Source organism: Pezoporus wallicus, unplaced genomic scaffold (assembly GCF_028554395.1).
Source record: "Pezoporus wallicus isolate ANWC-B61680 ecotype Strahan unplaced genomic scaffold, APGP_CSIRO_Pwel_v1 scaffold_6446, whole genome shotgun sequence".
In the NCBI taxonomy this organism is placed as follows: domain Eukaryota; kingdom Metazoa; phylum Chordata; class Aves; order Psittaciformes; family Psittacidae; genus Pezoporus; species Pezoporus wallicus.
The window spans coordinates 5702055-5723403 of NW_026636264.1; the positions used below are offsets into that span (position 1 = coordinate 5702055).

At 36.0% G+C, this 21349-nt stretch overlaps 1 long non-coding RNA gene across 1 annotated transcript; it reads left to right on the top strand.

The window, feature by feature from the left end:
• The first annotated feature begins 1154 nt into the window (after positions 1-1154).
• On the top strand, positions 1155-11004 carry LOC130593996 (uncharacterized). The gene is made up of 3 exons (XR_008970948.1): positions 1155-1522; positions 8080-8174; positions 10899-11004. It is a non-coding gene; the product is annotated as an uncharacterized LOC130593996 (long non-coding RNA).
• Positions 11005-21349: the final 10345 nt, after the last annotated feature.

Here is a 21349-nt window from a genome sequence, read left to right on the forward strand (position 1 = left end):
CTCACTGAAACCAGCATTCTTAGGCTTAAAATGAATCTTTTACATATACCACTCAGCAACTGCTTTTGATATAGAATGCACGTGCAACACTCAACACCTGTTCTGCCTCATTTCTAGGAGGGTGTATTTATCTCTGTTTCCAAAACAGTTAATCTTCATGACTCCTGATACCTTTTTTTTTCTTTCCCTCTCCACACCTGAACTGCATGAAAAATGGCAAGGCATCTTCATTGGCCATGAGGGGGAGGAAGCCACCATTTTAAAGATCTTGGGCTGTGTAAAACCAGCAAATAACCATTGCTTATTCTAGATGCGGATGCCTGCCTTAGAAGATCCAGCTTTTGTCTGGTCACACAAGCTGCACAACTGAAATAAGCACCAGCCAGACAAAGTGCTTTCCTGCAGTATTGTAAATATCCAGCCAATTATGAACTCCGGAGTTTTCTAAACCTCAGCTTCTTCTACCTTTTACTCTGTTTTAAGCTGCATGCAGCCTTCCTTATTTATGCACTCTACTCACCAGCCAAGCATGTTAAAAAAAAAAATTGCTACATTCCTTTTTGAGAAAGGCTTTGCTACCTCTTCCTTGAATGAATGCATTCGCATAGAAAGTGAGAAGACAGGCAGTGGATGTGAGGGGAATCCAGAACATCTGGTTCTCAGCCTTGCTTCCCTACTGTGTATTTTCCTGTCTGGAGGATCGATATAATAATATAGTTCAACAACAATGCTTCAAGGTCCCTGGAAAAACAGCATTTATGGATGATTAAATAATTGCAAAGTGAAATTCCTCTAGAAATATTTTCCACTGAGCTGGGATTAAAACATTCATAATAACAGGAGTTGATCTGATCAAATAATTTAAATGTTTGCGATCGTATTAAGAAAGCATGAAATGCACACAAAAAGCTTCCTTATTCCCTTTTTCTAGTGTGTGTAGCTGACTGAAAAAAAACAGGACTTGTTTATCTTAGAACATATGATCATGGAGATCTTTTAAATCGACGTGTAGATTTTCATTTACATCTTGCAAAGGGTAAAAACCACACTAGTTATTGCCTGTAAATCCACTTTGTACTCCAACTGGGAAAGCTCTGTCTTTGTCAAGCATCATGGTCCAAAGATAGTTAGTCCTTTGAATTAAAGGAAAAAAAATCTGGGGAGTAAATTGCTTACTTAGGTAGAAAGGGTGAGGATTATTTGATGCCATGAAGTGATTTTTTTGTTTATTCTCTGGATTCATTGCATAAAGAGGACTTCTGTAGATTCTCAGAGACTGCAGGGTAAAGTGAGGAAGCTAAGGAATAACTATTCTTTATGGAGCTGAACTGGGGTGGTGCTGGAAGATGAGGGCAGGTTGACAGATTTACTGAGCTGATTGATGGAGTGCAGAAGCTGGGCTAGGGTTGAAGTCCAGCACTTTTCAATGTTTCTCAATCAGCTCTGACATAATGATAGGTGAATGAGGGAACTGGTGAGCTACTGAGAGAAGGGGTAATTTAATGAGAGTAGATAACAAGATGTAAGGGAAGGAGAATTTACTTATAGCACAATAATATATTTTTCTGAAACAGATTTTGTTGATATAGAGAAAGACACTTATTCACAAAGGACAGTGCTGTGGCGAAATCGCCATACCACCTGTTCTGGCTAATACTGTGTTTTTAATGACAATGAGTCAAATAGTGTAAAGATAGCTACAGGAATGGAAAGCTTTTGCAAGTGCTAACTGCATGCAAGTATTTCTTGTCTTTAGGGTTGCTTTTTGTTTCTTTAACAATATAACCTGTGGTGGTGTAGGGACCCGTTACTGACCTCATTCGTGGTGTTTATACTGCATTGCTAGCATTTCCACTGAGTTGTGGAACAACTTTACACAGGGTCAAAACTAAGGCTTTTAGAAGGTCTATGTTTTGCATTCATTCTGTGATGAAATATGCATAGATACACTGTCACTAAACTTCTGATGAACTGCTGTTTAAAACATTGAACACAGAAACCAAGATGAAGTTTATACTATTATGTAATTATCATTGACATTCAATGTAATTTACAATGACTGCTGCTTAGGCCAGGTGGATACTAAGCTGCAGCTGTTCTTTAAACATTATTCTGTACTTAAATATTATTTTGACCCTCCAGAGTAAGTTCTGTTTTGCTTAACTTCCTTTCAAATCACTAACTCCTCTGTAAAAAAAAAAAAAATAAAAAATTAAAAAAATTAAAAAAAATCATTTTCTACTGTACAAGGCAATTAGCTAAGAAGTTACATGGACTTATTCAGCTTTGATTTTCATCTACCATGAAATGTTGCTGCAATAGAATATGTTGCTGTTATCTTTAACTGGCAGGTACAGTTTGCAGAATTATGCATTTCACATATTTCTTGTAGTTTTGTGGAATAAAAATTATTATATTTGCATTTTTAATTACAAATGTACAAAATCGCATACAAAATCTTTAAAGGTATGTCAGGATATTTTTTGTCAAAGGTATTTTGGATGTTTCCTAAGATAAATATTTTCATTCTTTCTTTCAATTGCCTTCCAGACTGCTAAGGTCCCTCCTGTTACGAAAATAACACGTAAGGGCACAGCAAGATTTCAGCTCAAAACTCAGTGAACTTGTGGAACAGCTGCCTTTGACTTCAATGGACTTAGAATCATTCTAGGATAAATATAGTTAAACCTTCTTAGAAATATATTCGTTATTTCAGTTTGGTTGTCAAAAAAACTTTTATATGAAAAATTTTCATTTTTTTTATTTTAGTAGGCTACTCTCTTGTTTTGACGCTTTTAATTTCTTTCTAACCAATTCCAATAATATCAACAACCAATATGCCTTAACATAAATGTAAGTATTTGATACTGTATACTCCAGAAACTTTCATCATCCAAGAAGTCCACTTAAATTGCCCTTTAGATTTTTATGTGAGAGATGATATAATGAACATATTGTTTTAACTCTGGCATTACCTTACCCTGAACAATTCCATTTGATAAACACTTTAATGAACTGAAAATGGGAAAGAAGCAATGTCTTATTGAAGTCAATGCTTGTTAGCAACTAACCCGTGTAAGATTGCAACCCTTAACTTATAAAACACTCTATGAAAAGGACCAGATCCTCAAATGCCTTAAGATAAAAACCCAACAGTATAAAAACCTGTATGGAATTTCTCCTTTCACTGTTACGCACAGAAACGTGCTGTGTACATGTCTGTATACATGTAAGCTTAGACATAATAATAATAATAATAATAATAATTAATAATAATAACAATAACAATAATGTGCTAGGATTATAGTAATGTTTACTGATATATAGTCAATTTTAAGTGATATATGCACATAGAATAATGTGTACCATTTATATTGCTCAAGAGGAAGATGAGTGGAATAGCTGAGCTGCTTGTGGAAAATGTCAAGATTATCTTTCTCACCTGCATTCTTTAAAGCAAGTAGGAGTTATGCTGCCCATGGCGGTGTACCTACAAGAAAACACCTAAGTCCTCCCCACCTTTCAACTTTTGCTTACACCAAAGAAAACCCAAGTTAATCCCTGTAAAAGCATATTGATTGTACATGAACACAATTCAGGAAGCAATATAAATTTTTAAGAACATGGCCACAGTTTTAGATATGGTTTTCATATTTGACTGCTAATTTTTGGTACCCCATTTGAGACATCACTTTCCTGAAGCATAATGCTTTCTGGGAGAATAACCAGCTTTTGTAAAATAGAGAGCTCTTTCTTAAAGAAGAATGCAAAGAAAACCCCTGAAGTAGTCAGTCCAATCCATGGATGAAGAAGCCTAAAGCAGTCAGTCCACTCGATGAGTGAAGCAGCTTGATGCATCAATAAGTACGACAGTTTTTAACAGGAGTAACTTGGGCTTCAGTGAGTAAATGAAATATGGAATTCATAATGATATGACACAATGCCTCAAATTAAACTGTCTTCAGAGAGCAGATTTTCAGTCTATAGCTTTCTTTCTTGAGCAATGAATTCAGTTTCTGAGACTCAGGTACCTCACCTCATCCAAATCAGTGTGTAAAAGCCCACTTCACTGACTTAATAATAATAGGAATTGATACAGCAGTAGAAGTGAACTCAGCACTTCATGGATAAGTGTCTTAGAATAGCGTGACCTCAATACCACTTACCATCTGAACAGATAATTAAGAGAGAAGGGACTTGAAAGTGAATTAAAAATTCAAGTGGATAGAGCATTTAAAATCAACACATGCTCAACTTGATTATTTGTTTGAAAGATTTCTATTGTCCATTTTTGCTCTAGCACTGTTGGGAAAAGTTTGGGATGTATAGACTGTTCTGCAAGAATATGATTAAAAGGGTTTTAGGGGAAGAGGCATTACATAAGCAAGCTCATCATAAAGAAGAAATGGGTAAAAAAATATTCAAAAAATGTTTCTTTCTAGGCAGAAAGGATTTTTTTCCAATTCTACAGAAATGCATCTGAAATATGCCTGGATTTATATTCAAAGATTACTTTTTGTCTACAAAGAAAAAGCCCAAGTTTCGTACTTGGTTTTCAATGACAAGTTGAATTTTTACAGTATACGCATAATTGAAAAAAAGTATTTTTTTCCCCAGCCTCCTTTAAAATTAACCATAATAATGTCATTTTTTCCTACCCAACTCTACATACAGACCTAATGAGCAAGAGAAGAAACTGAAAGAAGAAGAAATGTGCATAGTCATGGGCTGAAGTTGTGGTGACTCTCTAAGGAAAGGGATCTGGCATTGTAGTCTGGATTGTTATGCAAGCCTATTGAGAAAGTATGTGGGATGGTATCTCCTGTCTTAAAAGGAATATTTAAGCATAATCGCCATTGACATTGATCATTTAAGAGGAGCTGGATGAGAGCCTGGAAAAGGAATACTAAACAGAATAAAATGGAAAATGATTCACTTCTGGAAGTAAATAAATACTATAAATGCAGGTTAGATTTCAGATGGCAGGCTAATAAATCTATGGAACACCATATACCTGAGATATTTTCACTCTGTTAAAGAATGGATCAACACTTATGCTGTCTGACAGTTAAACAGCAAAGTGGGCACATAGTGCATTTTATGCACATGTTGCAAAGGATTGTGGGTTATCTGAAATCTATCAAACTAAAACTACGTGGGATGTTAGGTAGATTATAGTCATTCATTCCCATGGCCTTTCATGTAACCTGCAGGGATGACAGTAGCCATGAAGTCAACCTTGAAGTTATTAGGCACACCTTAGTAACCTTAATCTAGGTTTCCTGCTAGACTTTGGAAATTTGTTACTACAATACACCTTGTTTACACCTTCATTACACCTACTGTTTCTGTCCTGTGTAAGCTGCCACTATGTAGAGTGTTCCAGCATCCTGCATCTCACCTCTTATTACATTGTAGGCATTACCTACAGGTAAAGATGTTCAGCAAGTCTCTACTTAGGTACTTAGGTACTTCCATACTTAGGTATGGAAGCAGTTTCAGGTGTAAAAAATCTAGCAGTGGATATGCAATCAAAATGGTCATGTCAAAAGTTGTTGTCAGGCAAAGAGGCAAAAACACCAGAAACACCAGAAAAGTAACAGGACAGGTCACTGGACAGTAGTTTCTGCTAGGAAAGGCATCCTCATGGAAATAGAGTCTTTGAGTATACCTGAATTTGCTGCTATGTTCAGAATCATAGGCCAATTGATGTGACATAGCTCTAAATCATCCTTAGCTTTTCTTTTTTTCTCTCCTTCCTTAAAGAGTGATTTTTAAAACCACATGTTAATTGCTAATATTACTTTAGTAGAAGCTGATACAACAACTTCTTAACAATTCACATGTAAACCTATAAACAGTCTCCGTCTATCTGTGGGGAACAACGAAAAGGACTTGCTACAGCCTTTTCTTCAAAGGTGATGGCAGTTCATCTAGAGAATATTGCGCAAGATCCTTATCCATGCAAAAGTTTTAATTGTGCCAATAGTATGTTATGGCAGCCTGAGAGCAGCCACTTGTTTCATAGCACAAGAAGCAATCTGTTTTGTTATTCTCAAAATACTTTTAATTTAGAAGGAGAACTAGGATGAAACAGGGGTCCTTGTGTACCTTAAAAATGCCATCCTGAATGAACAACTTTCATGATGAATCTCCTAGGTTCTGTTGGTACTTCAGAAGGTGTTAAAAAAAGATTCATATATTCAGTTGCAGTTTCACTTCAAGATGAATATGAATAAGAGAAAATGATCCTTCTTATTTTTATGTTACATGCATTTGCATTAGTGGTGTGATGAAAGTGTTTACTTTCAGTTTCTCCAGACAATCCTCCTTCTGCTACATACACACTACATGTTTAGACTGCCACAGACAGTTGTTCAAAATTGGTAATGAATATTATTTTTAAAGGGAAGTAGAATTTGCAAATAAATTGATTTAATGTATTATTTGTTGATATTGTAGAGCTATAAATATTATTCTCCAGTATCCAGACCAGGGTTATGAAACCCTATGAGATCACTTAAAGACAAAAACATCTTGTGAGAAAATTAAATAGTGGCCTACTCACCCTACCTTTCAATATTTAGCCTTTACTGTGGTACTGTTCCTTTTCTTTCTTCCTTTTTTTTTTTTTATTTTTTAATTTTCCTATTCTTGGTTTAATTTCCAATAAGGAAATGAAAGTTTTAAAAGTTAAATAGAATATGGCAAAAAAAATTTGGTTGCTTAGACTTTCTCATTGGAAAATGTTGGAAGCAAGTAAATAAGAAATAGAAATAGGAAAAAGGAGAAACACCTCAATAATTTTTGATATTACAAGGACGTAATTTTTTTTAAGCATATATGTAAATAATTTTTTTTTCCCTTATATTCTCCATTTTTTTACTTCTCCTTATTAAAAAAAACAGTAAGGATGAGCAAAGTAAAAATTCCAAATGGTATTCCTAGCTGTTTTTTCTATTAAAAGATGAAAAAAACCTCCACATCTCAAGACCTATTACATATTTTTATAAGGAAAAAAAAAAAAAAGAAAAGAAAATCACAGGAAGCTAACATGTGGATAAAGTCCCCTCTCCAAATAACCATGAATAAAAATATTTATTCTAGAGAAAAACAGCTGGCAGTCACACTTATTAATAAACAGCATTTGTAAAAACCTTTTTTTCCTTTAAAAAATAATTCATGTTTTATTTTCATGCATTTTTTTTAAGAATACTTAGCAATTTCTTAAAAAAAACAAACAACCAAAAGAGTTCTTAATCATGAAGTTTACTTTTGCCAACAAAGCCTTCCTATTTGTTTTGTTCTTATAATTGGAAAGAAGTGCCACTACATGCATCTAGCTGTTCTCACAGATGTAGTTCTCACTGAATTTCCTTCACATTACTTGATCATCCTTGATTTTAATGGAAGCTAAATGTGTGATGTGTTCTGCTATTGACATCAGTAGATCGAGGGGAAGAATTAATAAAACACACATTAACCCATATGAAATAAAGGAAGGCTTCTGAGACTAAGGTGAAATATTTATAACTGGAAGGAAAAAGTACGTTTCCTAAAAGAAAAACAGCATACTGATGCTGTATTTTGACCAAATAGTCTTTGTATGAATACACTAAAAAATTGGTGAGTTTGTAACATTGAAATTCAGCTTAGGACAAAGTGGACAAATACAGCCATATACATTACAGGTACCTTTTAAAGACAAATACAAGAGTTACTTTCTCATTGTTCTGACTCTAGTCGTTGCAATATTCACAAAGTACACTGTGCAGTACAAGAGAAGCTGTACATATAGGGAACAAAGAGACTGCCAGTATGAGGAGAAGGTGAGAGACAAGTACAATATTGTTTGTATGCTGAAATATAGGTCCTGACCGCTATATCTGCCTGTTATGCTTGACTTTATTTGGCCTGTGTTAGCAAAACACCTGACTAGATAGGATTTAGGATAATCTACCAATAACTGTAACAAGAGTTTTGAGAAATAGGTTAGGTTATTTTCTTTTAACTCATTTTTTATCTGATTTTATAATTTCTAAAAATTTAAAAATAATTTGCTCTTTTTTTTTTTTTTAGAAAAATATGGAGATTAAATGTTTCCAAGCTCACAGTTATTTGCCAGATTTCATCCAAATTTGTAAACAGTTTTGTACCCTAAAAGTTCATTTCTGGTAAGACCTTTCCCTGAGTATTTGAAAAATTAAAATAAAAAATCTCTTGAATGTGTACACAGTCTTACAAAACTTGGCAAATTTACCATACTTACATATTTTTTGGAAATAAAGATCACTGAGGAATTGATAGCACTGCATGCCTCAATCCATTTTTAGACTGTTAGGAGTGCATTTCAAAGGTAATGAGTGGATTTAACTCCCTTTGACTTAAAAAACAAGAAGCAGATTTTCTTTGAACACCAGATTTAGTACAGTCTCATTTAAATCTGAAGTGGGGAGATATCTTGTAGTCAAACAGATTTGAGATAGTTTGGTCTTCACTTCTAGCAAAGCAGCAAATGTTAACAATAAAGTATATGATTTCAAGGAAATGCCCTTGTGGGTGTCCACACAAGAATAAATCAGTGGAAGAAGATGCTTGAAGGTGTTAAAGTATTCTGTGTATGCGGTGTGTAGTTGTAATTTAAAGGCTCAGTTATAAGTTTTCTCACTCAAAACCTCACTACATGTGCACGTTTCTTATTTTAATTTTAGTGGGAGAATTTGCAATTTACTGCAAAGCTATTTGTCATCTAATCAGAATCTTTCAAAATTAATTCAAAAGTATTTGAAGTCTTTGTTTTGCTCAAATGAATCAGCCATTTCCTGTATGATATCAAGGTCTTCATATATGGATATGCTGTACTGAAGAACTATGATAATATTTCAAAGAGCGTACGCATTTTCTAGAGCCAGGAGGATACTACTATATCCAAATACTTTACATAGAGACATAGGGCATCCCTTTAAATCACACGTACTGTCTTTCAGCTTATTTTCCATATAGGATGCAAATATTCTTCCCCATTAGGAAATATTAGTCTATTATTCTCATACATGCTTGTAAATCTGGTTCTGAAAATATTGTTTCCAAAGATAAACTGGGTTATGTCCCTCTCACCCAGCTTCATAGGTCTGTGGTTTATATGTGTATACAGACTAGCTAGTAACACAATGCTCTCTTCAAGGTCAATAGAAAGCAATAGCCAATGATTCATCTGACCTATTTTAATCATCTATTTTAGGATGAGATGACTCATGCTGTGAAAGTGCCAATTTTACTCCACTCACTGTGAAAAAGTCTTGACAACTAGCTAACATGAAAATATCTGTACTGACGATGTCTATATTTGTGGCCTCATGAATGCCATTCTACGTGTCTATCTTCAGAACTCTTTGATTTCCCCAGCCTTTATTTATGAAAATTCTAGCCATCCAATCAGTGAGACAAAACAGAATTCTATGGCACTGCTGAATATGCATATACCGCAAGTATAAACTAGTTACTAGCATAATTTAAACAATCTCAGTGAAGAAATTCATGTGGCTGGCTGTATTCTGCAAGTCATGTTTCAGAGTAAAGGAGCTTCAGAAACAGTTATTTTATCATAGAAATTTGTTTCATGATAAAATGTTTTGGTAAGGGATAATTGCTATTGATATATGCTATTATATCTAAAAAGGCACACCCCTTCCTTTCATATGAATAGATGTAATTATGTATTTGTAGAAGTGTAGAAAAAATTGTATGGATTCAACTTCCACTGTTTTGATAAGACTGACAGGGTTTGCACCTTCTTAATCACACCATAAAGTTGAAAACAGTGTTTTGTATGAAGCCCATCCTGAACACAGTCTGTATTTAGTGTATGATAGGAACCAAAGTTGTTTGACAATTTATAAAAAATGCAACCATTAAATATTTTGACAATTGGTTACACACAGTAAAAGGTAGAACACTGGAGATGAATTGGCCTTTTAATGTCCTCCTTCCTGGGTTTAATGAATGTTACCTTTAGTATAATGATATCACTTATCTTTTTGCAGTTTACTAGAGGGACAAATTTTCATCAGGAATGTGGGAAACTAACGCAAAGATTTCTAAACTTAACTTCTTACTCTGTGTTTCAAAATCCTATGTCAATGCTTCAGCTATTATTTAAGAAAAATTTCTAATGAGGTAACCCAGCTGTTGCTGTATTTTAGTTTTGTTCAGAACAATTTATTGTTATTCATTAAAAAATTCCATGTTTTGATAAGTACAGATAACTGTTGCTCCCTCAATATGAAAACCTGGTAACAGCTGAAACTCAATTTTGTATTTTCTGAAGTACAATAGCAATGTTTAGCAGTGTTAAACACTACTGAAACTTGTATTGGCATGTAAGTATAGAGATTGTGAAAGCATCCATTGTCTCAGGTTTTACTGCAAATGAGCTAACCAAGTTAACTGCAAGCTGATGATAGCTGCCAATTTCGCAGGGAATCAGAAGTATGATACAATATTATGGCATATAGCAATTAATTTTAGAAACAAGCAAACTTCCTTCTATACCTTATTGTTCTTTACTGGTCTAGAAGCTCAAGTACATGGCTGATTAAGAAAATGCATATTTATTAACATCTTATATAAATAAATAAATGGTGTATTTACAGGAACTATCAATGCTTCAAGCCAACCCATAAAGTGAGCAATATGTTTAGCAGTATAGATGAAAGGAGTCTGGCCCTTCAGCCTGTGTCTTAGCTGGTGTAGATGCTGCCAAGGGTTCTGTCTTCAAAATTGTAGTTTTCTACTTTGGTCAGTCCTATGGGTCTGTATGAGCTGCCTTGCAATTCCTACCTTTGATTGTTTAATTTAAGAAGTCAGATGATTTACTAAAGTTCCTGTCTTTTTTGCAGAAGTCTGAAGAAAGGATTATCAAGAGTAGCTTCACCCTGCTTTAGAACAGAGTTAGACACAGTGGTTCATGTGCTAGGCTGTTACTGGCTTTGTAATCTATTTCTTAGAGTTCATTCCATGCAAAGGGCTTTTGAGCACTGTAGATACATGGTTTTCTTGTATTGTTTTCAGAAGTTGGGTCTGTGAAACTGCCAATAATTCTTTACTTGTCTCTTATGAGTTTTTTTACTCCTGGCTCAATCCTGTAAGGACCTGGGAAACTCTTAAAATATGCTGATCCTGTTCAAGGCCTATAAGAATCTGTGGAACTGGAGGTCATTCACTGGATTATGATATGACATAAAATCAGATCTTTAGTGAGCTAAGGGCTTTCTACTTAAAGCAGATATATTTGTGAAACTTAATATCCTCCACTTTATTTTAATAGGTTTGGATGTACACAGATAATGAACAACAGTATCATATATAAAATAAGCAAAGCTACTTCTTCAAGAGATGTGTAACAATAAGTTAAGGAATAATACAACTCCAAAGCACTGTTACTTAGGAAGAAATACAAATATGTCTAAGAATTTGTTTAGTGTATGTCTAAGAACTTGTTTAGTATCTAATTTCTGTTGTTTTTCCCAACTTTAATTGCACTCTAATTTTCTAATTAATTTTAGAAGGAGTACTCATGGAGATATCTATTTATTAGTGAATTTTAAGATGAAGTGAAGACCATAGAATCTCTGAAAAAATGTGAGCACAGTTATAAATAATAGCATGTCAACATCAAAATAAAATGTTATTTATTGTTATTAAAGATGTGCCTTTTTTTTTTTAGAGAGAATATGTTCTCTGAAGCATTAATAAATATAGGTGTCTGTAAAAAGTCACTGACATTTTAGCTGTCAACTTTAAAGTTTTCAAGCTGAGGAACATGTTGCATATTTGTTCCCGGTAGTTTGTGAGGATGCACTGGGAGTGTTAGAGGTTTGATGTCAAAAGAAGTCAACTATAGCAGAAGAAGCTGCTTGAAAGTGCCATAAAGTTAGAATCAACAGAGTATAGCTGTCGCTTTTGAAGAAGAAACAGTTGGAGAATGAGAGTCTGTTAATTCAAGTAGTGCACACTAAAAAACATACGGGTACAGAAATAAACATAATACACTTGTAAGCATAACTATGCTTATATCAGATACTGTTAACTTTATTGATGAGCATGTGATTATTTAGTGAGGGGAATGTTAATCATATCTCCAAGCAGAAAATGTAAACTAAAAATTTATTTTAAAAAAAGGAAGAAAAATTTATGATTGCTGATAGTTTTTACAGATACATGTAATGCCCTAACCTACACTGACGTAATTTGATATATTCACTTCTGTCATTAATTTCTTCAGCTTTGTAATACTGTTAATTCTCATAAGAGCTTCAATTTTTTCCCCTTACAAATTTATCTTTCATATACATCCAAAATTCATCTGGTCATATGATGATATCTACATCTACATCTGGACTAGTCATTTACATCTGTCAAGAAATAGACAATAACCCTATTTTATCCGTTAACTTTTGCAACTAAAAATCTGATACCTCTTTATGGCCAGAAATATGCGATGAAACGTCATATTTCCTGAACAGCTTTACTCATTTATAGATTTACTCATTTCATGCTTACAAAAACTTTGCCCTACTGATGCTATCCATTTTATCTCTAATTTGATATAATTTCTTCCACTTGATTTTCTCTAATAACTTTTTTTTTTTAAATAACTTTTCATTGAAGAAGCAAGAAAATGTGTTCTAAAAAACTAAACTGGTCTGGAAATCGCATATATGTATTATCCAGATATAATAATCCCCAAGAAGCATATGAAGAATCCTAATCAAATGGCATTTAAAGAAGGTCTATATGCAGATGACTGTAATTGCCTTAAACTGAAGCTTCAGGACTAAGAACCCAAAGCTGAACGAAATGATACAGCTGTATCTAAGAACCCAGAAGAACCCAAAGCTGTATAAAATGATAATAATTTTGGCTTAATAACACTATTTGAGAATATTTTCTAAAAGAAGAGATTAATAACATCTCAAATTAATTTTACATAACTATATGAACATTTTATTAGCACTGCTATAATAAAGTAAAAGGGTGTGCATGTAAATGGGACTAAGGCTCTCTGCTCATGTTTTCTTTTAGTTTTATAAATATTGCTTAGCCTGTCTCTTGTCTCTGTACAAGAGTAATGCAGTTTTTCCTTTCTCCTGTTGTTATTTATTTCCTTCTCATGTATCCATAATCATTTCTACAGTCTTATCAAATTCAGGATTTTAAGAACCTGTGTTATAAAGGGTTTGGTTTTTAGAGGTGCTGAAAGCAGCCATTGTCAACCTGATTGCTTATACCCTGAAAGGCTGACATATCTATCCCCAACACTTCAGTAACAGGCAGGAAACAAACACAGTAACAGCAGGCGACTAAGTAGGCATCTGTAAATGTAGCTTCTTGCCCTTTGAGCAGATTTGCATTCACCCATGCAAATTCAAAGAAACCCAGTTGGTTTTTACAGATGAAGCAGCCAATTACAGGGCTGGGTCCCTTGAGAAATGCTCATTGCAAATTCTCTAGTACAATAAAAGGGCACTTCAATGGTGTCTGAAAAATATAAATTAGTTAAGACCCACTAGAGTTAAATATTTGAGTACTTAATTATAAAATATAATGCATTCTTTTTCCATAATGCTGTAGCTACAATAAATCAAATTGAGATACTATCTGTCTTTTTGATCACTCATATTTAAATTAATTACAAAAGTCAAAGTTCAATAAAAACCTGCACAAGTATTTTACAGTGTAAGACAGTAGATTGGTTTTCTGTATTTTTTGCTTTCATCTGTTCAAAAATGCAAGGGACTTTTTATTCTCTGACGCTGTTTATTACTCTTTCAGTGCTACATACATCCTGTACCACACATACAAGAATTATTCTGGCCTCTTGATCAGTTTTGTTTGTTTCTTTGTTTTCTATTATAAAAGTAATAAAGAGTTACTAACTTCAGTCTTTTCTGACAGTAATTTTAATCTTTATACACTTCCCTAAGAAAAAGAAATTATTTCATAATTATCTTGATAATTTACTGCATTGATTTTCTATGCAAATATTACAAAAGCAGCAAAATGCTATTCAGAAAATTGGTAGACTAGAATTATTACTACATTAACTGAACATAACAAATTATTAAGCAATTAAATAACTTAGTTTTATTTGGTAGAGGTGATTCCATTAGTAAGTGCAGCACAGGAAAAACAAAGCACTCCTATTGTTTAACCTAACTATAAAATTAAATGGACTTTTTCCTCAGTTTATCAGATAGTTTCCCCAAATATAGTCTGATGTCTTTAATAGACTCAGTGCATTTTACACTTTGGCAACTATCGTAAAACATCAGAGCATGTAGAGCCCTCACACAGTTTTTTCATCCTCATGAAAAATAGCCAGAACCTGTTAGGGCTTCGATCTGAATTTTGGACAGATACCGAATAGGCTTGCAGAATGATGGTGATCTGTCAACAAGACAATTAAGTGCTCATAAAACCAGTGATCCTATCCATGAAAATAGTAAAGCGTTCCTTGGACATCAACCCTGTATTGCACTGTTGAGCATTCCACATTGCTGACATGTCTACTGGCTCTTCAAGATGACATGGAGGTTTGATGACCTCTGCCTTCCTCCATATATGATACTCAGTTTCACTCTTCATCTTTCTCCACTGATTAAAAATATGGACCCATGAGTGAAATATCTTATGAATAAGGTATGTTACATCGAGGTTAAATATGAACAGTTGCTTTATGTTGGCACCCCCCCCCCCCCCCCCCAGCAAATGTCTTGCTCTGTGGAAGCATGTCCTGTATAGGGCTTATACAAGGGATATTGAATGTACAAGGATTGACTGCTTTTACAGAGGCTGAAGTGGGCTTGAATAGTCCATAATACTTTTTTTTTTTTTCCCCACAACTACAGATGACGGTGAGGGCAACCAGAAATAATATTTGAGGGGGGACATATGGGTGGAGAGCACATGACCACCTTAGGCCCTTGTCGTGGTTTAACCCCAGTCAGGTAACTCGTTCACTCACTCACCCCCCTTCTTTCCCTCCCCCTACTCCCGGAGGGACGGAGAGGAGAATCGAAAAGAATGCAACTCCCACGGGTTGAGATAAGAACAGTTTAGTAACTAAGGTATAACACAAATCACTACTGCTACTACCAATAATAACAATGATAAAGGAAATAACAAGGGAAGAGAATACAACACCTCACCACCAGCCGACCGATAACTCACCCCCCTCAGCCCAACCAAGCTCTGACCCATACCTCCTCCAACCCCGCAGTCTCCCAGCCCTTCCGGCTAACTCCCAGTTACATCCTGGGGCATGACGTGCTGTGGTATGGAATACCTCTTTGGTCAGTTTGGGTCAGGTGTCCTGTCTCTGCTTCCTCCTGGCTTCCCCTCCTCCCTGGCAGAGCATGAGGCTCACAAAGTCCTTGGCCAAACCAAAACATCATTGTTACCAGCTCTGTTCCCGAGCCGAAAGTCAAAACACTGCACTGCACAAGCTACCAAGAAAGAGAAACATGACTGCTACTACTGAACCCAGGACAGCCCTGCAGAGAGATAATTGAAATACTGGATATGCATATTTTCTTAATTCTGAGAGAACAATAAAATGCCTCCTTGGGACTCTTTTTGTCTGTAAAGTACGTATCAGTCAAGAAAAAGGAATCATCATCAGAAAAGGAAAACAATAAAAATAATTTTTCAGTGTTGGTAGACATGTTTTGAAATAGCAGACAATACAAAATATAAAAGTTTAAATCAACAGCTAATCTATGTTTTGGGAACTACATAGCCGCTTCTTTCACCCTTTGTTTTTGCATATGTCAAATTAGTGTAAAAGCTTCCTGGACCACAGATTTTATCTAGTATTTATATTTTATGCTTGCTTTAAAGTAAAACTCTGGATTCATGAATACTGGAAGCTACTTGAGTAGTTTGAAGAAAATTTTATTTCCTTGAAGAAGGCAGGAAGTTTAATTTTCTGTAATTCATGGGATCACATTCTTAGAGGTGACCTGAAGTAATGGTAAGATATATTAGCATCTGATAAAAATTGTGAGTTGAATTTGGAAAAAGCCATACAAATCTGCAAAGCAGCAGAGTAAATAGAATTACAAATACAAAATTTCAGAAATGAGGAAAATCAAGAATGAATGGAGGTTTTTGCACAGCAGGACATGCTGAGATCACTAGAGAAAATCACCTGAGCAGTCACCACCGAGGCCAGCCTAAGCAATGATGTAAAAAAGAAATCATCATTAAATTAGAATCCCCCCAGCAGAGCTTCCTATAAATACGATTTTGTTGTTGCTGCCATTCTTTGTACTTACTCAGGGTGTTGGCTTCTTTCTATGCTGAGCTTAGAGAAGCAACTGGATGCTGCCTTGCTAACCATTTATCTTAGCAGAAGGTACGAAGGCAAAAGAGGCAGTAAAAGGCAGTAAGCCCTATACCATCTCTTTTTCCTGTACTGATCATCTATGTGGCAAAGTACTCAAGTGCCCTGAAGAAGCAGGGCCAATAGCAAAGGGCATAAGAACACACCAAGCAGTTTACCAGGCACAGGCAATATAGGATCAAGTGATCATTTGAGCATACATTTGTAATTGATTCTCTACTCCTGGAGAGAAAGTGAATGAGGAATTTTTTTTTTTTTTCACTGTGTTTGATTTAAGTTATCCACTCAAAATTGTCCATTATTTTCATTACACTTCCTTCTCAAAACAAGTGGGAGCCCATGCAGACAGGCTCTTCCTTGTGTTAGCTGCTGTACAAAGAAGTCCAAAGCATTCTCACTGTCACACTCCTTACAAACATGTCACAACAGCAAAAGTTGTTATAAATTAGCTAAAGTTGTCATCGATTCCTCCCAGCAGTGTGTTGGTTTTCAAATGTTGGCTCCTGTTTTGGAGTAGGGGTCTCTTAGACTGTGGTGGGTCTAACAGGAGTAAAGGCAAAATGTAAACCAGCTAGCCCTTAAAGATTACTTGGACTCAAATAAGTAAGTGATGCTAAATTTGTGTTTATTTTTTATGTTTCTAAGAATCAGAGAAAAGTTATAGGTAGGTTTTGCTCCTCTCCTCTTAAGAAGATGATATATTGTGTCTTTATTCCCTAATGGAGGTGTCTTTTTTCTTGAGCTTTTCCTCCAGCATAAAAAGTAAGCAGGGGGAAAAATGGGTGAAGGGGCAGGCTAACCAGGAGGGAAGCTGCAAATCTGTATCTCTTGATTTCCAGACTTTTACAGTCTTGATGTGAAACTTCTGAGAGTCATGAACATTTCAGTTCTGCATATCAACCAAAGATATAAATACCAAAACTGTTTCTCCCAGTCTGATATGGTGAAGGTAAAAAAGAGTCAGACAAGAAGTAGAGTGATTAATAGCAGGGGCATCTGATTTTCTAAACACAAAATAGCATGGCCAGTCTGGATTAGAGAGGAAGCACAGATTAAAATGAAATTACAAACCTTTCCCCTTATGAATGAAGTCCAGGAGTTAGATACTGTTAGCATTTGTTTTCATTTCCAAAGCTTTGCAAATTGATTAAGTGCATCAGTTTTGCCCTTCAGAATTTTGACCACAGGCATCCTTGACTGCAGTAGAGCCATGGCTTATTTAGAACAGCTAACATCTCTGCTTTCAGAGATTTCCCTGTTCACATTCTGAGTGCTGCAGCAACTGGTATAGCGCACTGAATGCAAAGTCTTGTCACTTAATGCAAAGATCTGATGCAGGTATGACCATGTACAAAACTGAACAGTGAATACACGTGGCTCTGCTTGAGGTGACTGACTTATATTTAAGGACCACTGGAGTTGTCAGGACATAGTCATGCCATTAAAAAAGAAAGCCTATTGATTAAATTTCTGTTTTATGAGAAAGCTATGCAGATGACATTCAGCTATTTTATAAAAGGTTTGCTGTGTGGTACAGCAGTCAGGAATGCATCGTTTGTTACAGACGCCTGCATTATACATTCCTTTTCTTTAAAAGTAACTCCCATAGGTTGACAAAATCTCCTTATGCAGTTTCATTAAAGGTGTAATCTGACAATCCCAGATACTTAAAGTGTTTTGTTAATTGCTACTTGAACAAAATGAACTACTTTCAAATTATAATTTATAAAGAAAGTAAGGAAATTGTAGCCATCTTTTCAAATTTTATTCCCCACAAATGCCTGGTTGAGATCTTGCAAAATATTTAAGCATGTGTTTTTTGAAAAATCATGGCAGTCAGGTGAAGTTCCCGACAACTGGAAAAAGAGAAATATAACCCCCATTTTCAAGAAGGGAAAACGGATGAGCCGGGGAATTACAGACCAGTCAGTCTCACCTCTGTGCCTACCAAAATCTTGGAGCAGATTCTCCTGGAAGTCAATCTAAGGCACATGAAAAACAACAAGGTGTTGGTGACAGCCAGCATGGCTTCACTATGGGGAAATCCTGCCTGACCAATTTGGTGGCCTTCTATGATGAGGCTACAGAACTCACGGACAGGGATAGAGCAGTTGATGTCATCTACTTGGACTTGTGTAAGGCGTTCGACACTGTCCCACACAACATCCTTGTCTCTAAATTGGAGAGACATCAATTTGATAGGTGATCCACTCAGTGCATAAAGAACTGGCTGGATATTTCAATGTGCAGCTGGAGACCAGTAAGAGTCGTGTCCCTTAGGGGTCGGTGTTGAGACCAGTCTTGTTCAACATCTTCGTCACTGACATGGACAGTGGGATTGAGTGCACCCTCAGGAAGTTTGCCGATGACACCAAGCTCTGTGGATGGGCTGGAGGGAAGGAATGCCATCCAGAGGGACCTTGACACGCTTGTGAAGTGGGCTGATGCCAACCTTATGGAGTTTAACCATGCCAAGTGCAAGATCCTACACCTGGGTCGGAGCAATCCCAGGCACAGCTCCAGGTTGGGCAGAGAAGAGATTCAGAGCAGCCCTGTGGAGAAGGACCTGGGGGTGTTGGTTGATGAGAAAATGAACATGAGCCAGCAGTGTGCACTTGCAACCCTGAAAGCCAACTGTATCCTGGGCTGCACCAAAAGGAGCGTGAGCAGCAGGTCGGAGGAGGTGATCCTGCCCCTCTACTCTGCTCTCGTGAGACCTCACCTGGAGTATTGTGTGCAGTTCTGGTGTCCTCAACATAAAAAGGACATGGAACTGTTGGAACAAGTCCAGAGAAGGGCCACGAGGATGATCAGGGGCTGGAGCACCTCCTGTATGAAGATAGGCTGAGAAAGTTGGGGCTGTTCAGGCTGGAGAAGAGAAGGCTGCGTGGAGACCTCATAGCAGCCTTCCAGTATCTGAAGGGGGCCTATAGGGATGCTGGAGAGGGGCTCTTCATTACGGACTGTAGTGACAGGACAAGGGGTAACAGGTTAAAACTTCAACAGGGGAAGTTTAGATTGGATATAAGGAGGAAATTCTTTCCTGTTAGGGTGGTGAGACACTGGAATGGGTTGCCCAGGGAGGTAGTGAATGCTCCTTCCCTGGCGGTGTTCAAGGGGTTGGAACTAGATGATCTTAAGGTCCTTTCCAACCTTAATTATTCTATGATTCTATAATTCTAAATTTCTACACTTCAAAAACTCATGTGAAAAAATACTGTTAAGAGTTAGTATCTAACTTTAGCTATGTGCTAAAAAGTAAAGTTAGAATTCAGATTCTTGTTCAATGATAACAGACGGCAAGTCCAAAAGCTATCAGTCTTGACTGTCATAGATATCTTTAGTTGTGAAATGCTTATTTGACAGTTGACTCCAAATGGAGTCTAGATAATGAACTTAGACTCAATACTCAACTCTTGTAAAACTGAGATGAATCTCATCCTTTATTTCCAGATAATAATAGGTGCAATCATTACAGTAGCTCCATTTTCACAAACACCCACACTTCATTACAAGGCAACGGCATAAGCATGATATTATTAACATAATTATTCTGGATAAAACATAGATATGAACTTCATATAAATGTGAGCAGTTTATTTTCCCAGAATTTTTTTAATTGCAGCCCTTAATGTACTTAACTATTCCTCATTTTGTTATGAGAATATCATGTATTGCATCTTTTCTGTCTGGAATGCTGCTTGTTCCTAGTTTTCATTACGTCCTTCACCTCTACTTGTTCTCTATCTGCTATATTTGTCTTGCTTCCTCCCTTAGGAGTGAAGATACATCTTTCCATGCCCCACTGTATGTCCTGAAGCTGTACTCTGTCTTCTTAGTGAGTATCCATAGTGCTGCTTTGTAAATTACAATTGTCAGTAAAACATCAAAACCACTTTAGGTGAAATCTTAGTTCCCTTCCTATGGGAAACCACTTGAAAAATTCCGAAGTCTTCAATGGAACAAGATGCCACTATGTGAAGAGATCCTTCTGAAACATTTAGCCTTATCCAACTCCCCAGTCTAAATTTCTCTTTTTAGAACAAGGTATGAAGAAAATAGGTCACATAGGAGCTATAGCAAGGTACATGATGCACATCTTTTCCTTTCTTCTATTTCCCATCAGCAAAGAATTCAAAAGCTTGGCACAAGCAGCAAAAACTGAGTTTAGGTTGCTTCAGCAGAGCATCTTTCAAAATTATATGCTAGACACTACCTTCCCAGAGTAACTGTATTTCAAATAATCACTTCCCTTAAATTAATCAAGGCCTGGCTGGTCTCAGTACTCATTCCAGGATGTAGTTACTGGTCTGTAGTGGTGCATTTATAGAACATTCGGGTCAGACTTGCAGCAGCATGATGCCATTCAGAGCACTCAAGACTTCACCCAATGGTTGGAGCTTAGCTGAAACGGATAAAGAACAAAGGCATGCATTTGGATACTCTGGTAATGAGCATCTGGGTAGTATAAATAGCAAAATATAAATTATTACCTGGGTAGTATTTTATTTGTTTCTAAGCAAGTCTAACTCCGTGATATCAAAGCATTCTAGTACGATATTAGAATTCTTATAGAAACAGTCTGAACAACCTTTGTTACATATTGCATAACTTTAAACAAAGTTATTGTAGAGCAACATGGGAATTCGATTCTGTGCAAAAAACAGTGATAAATAGTTTTGCAAGTCTAAGATGAGGGCTGTCTCTTTTTTTGTTTCCTTTTGCTGAGCTTTTTTACTCAGCTTTTGCCGAGTCCAATTTGCTGAGCTTTGATTGTTCTTGATTTCAAAGGCACAGATTCTCAGCTTTTCAGCAGAAAGGCTATGGATAACCTGTTTGCACCTCATTTTCTACCTTTAAAAAATGAAGGCTGTTAAGGATTTTTAAGAATTTATTTTTTCAGATCCAGATTAACATCTGTGAAATATGCTGAGACCCTGCTGT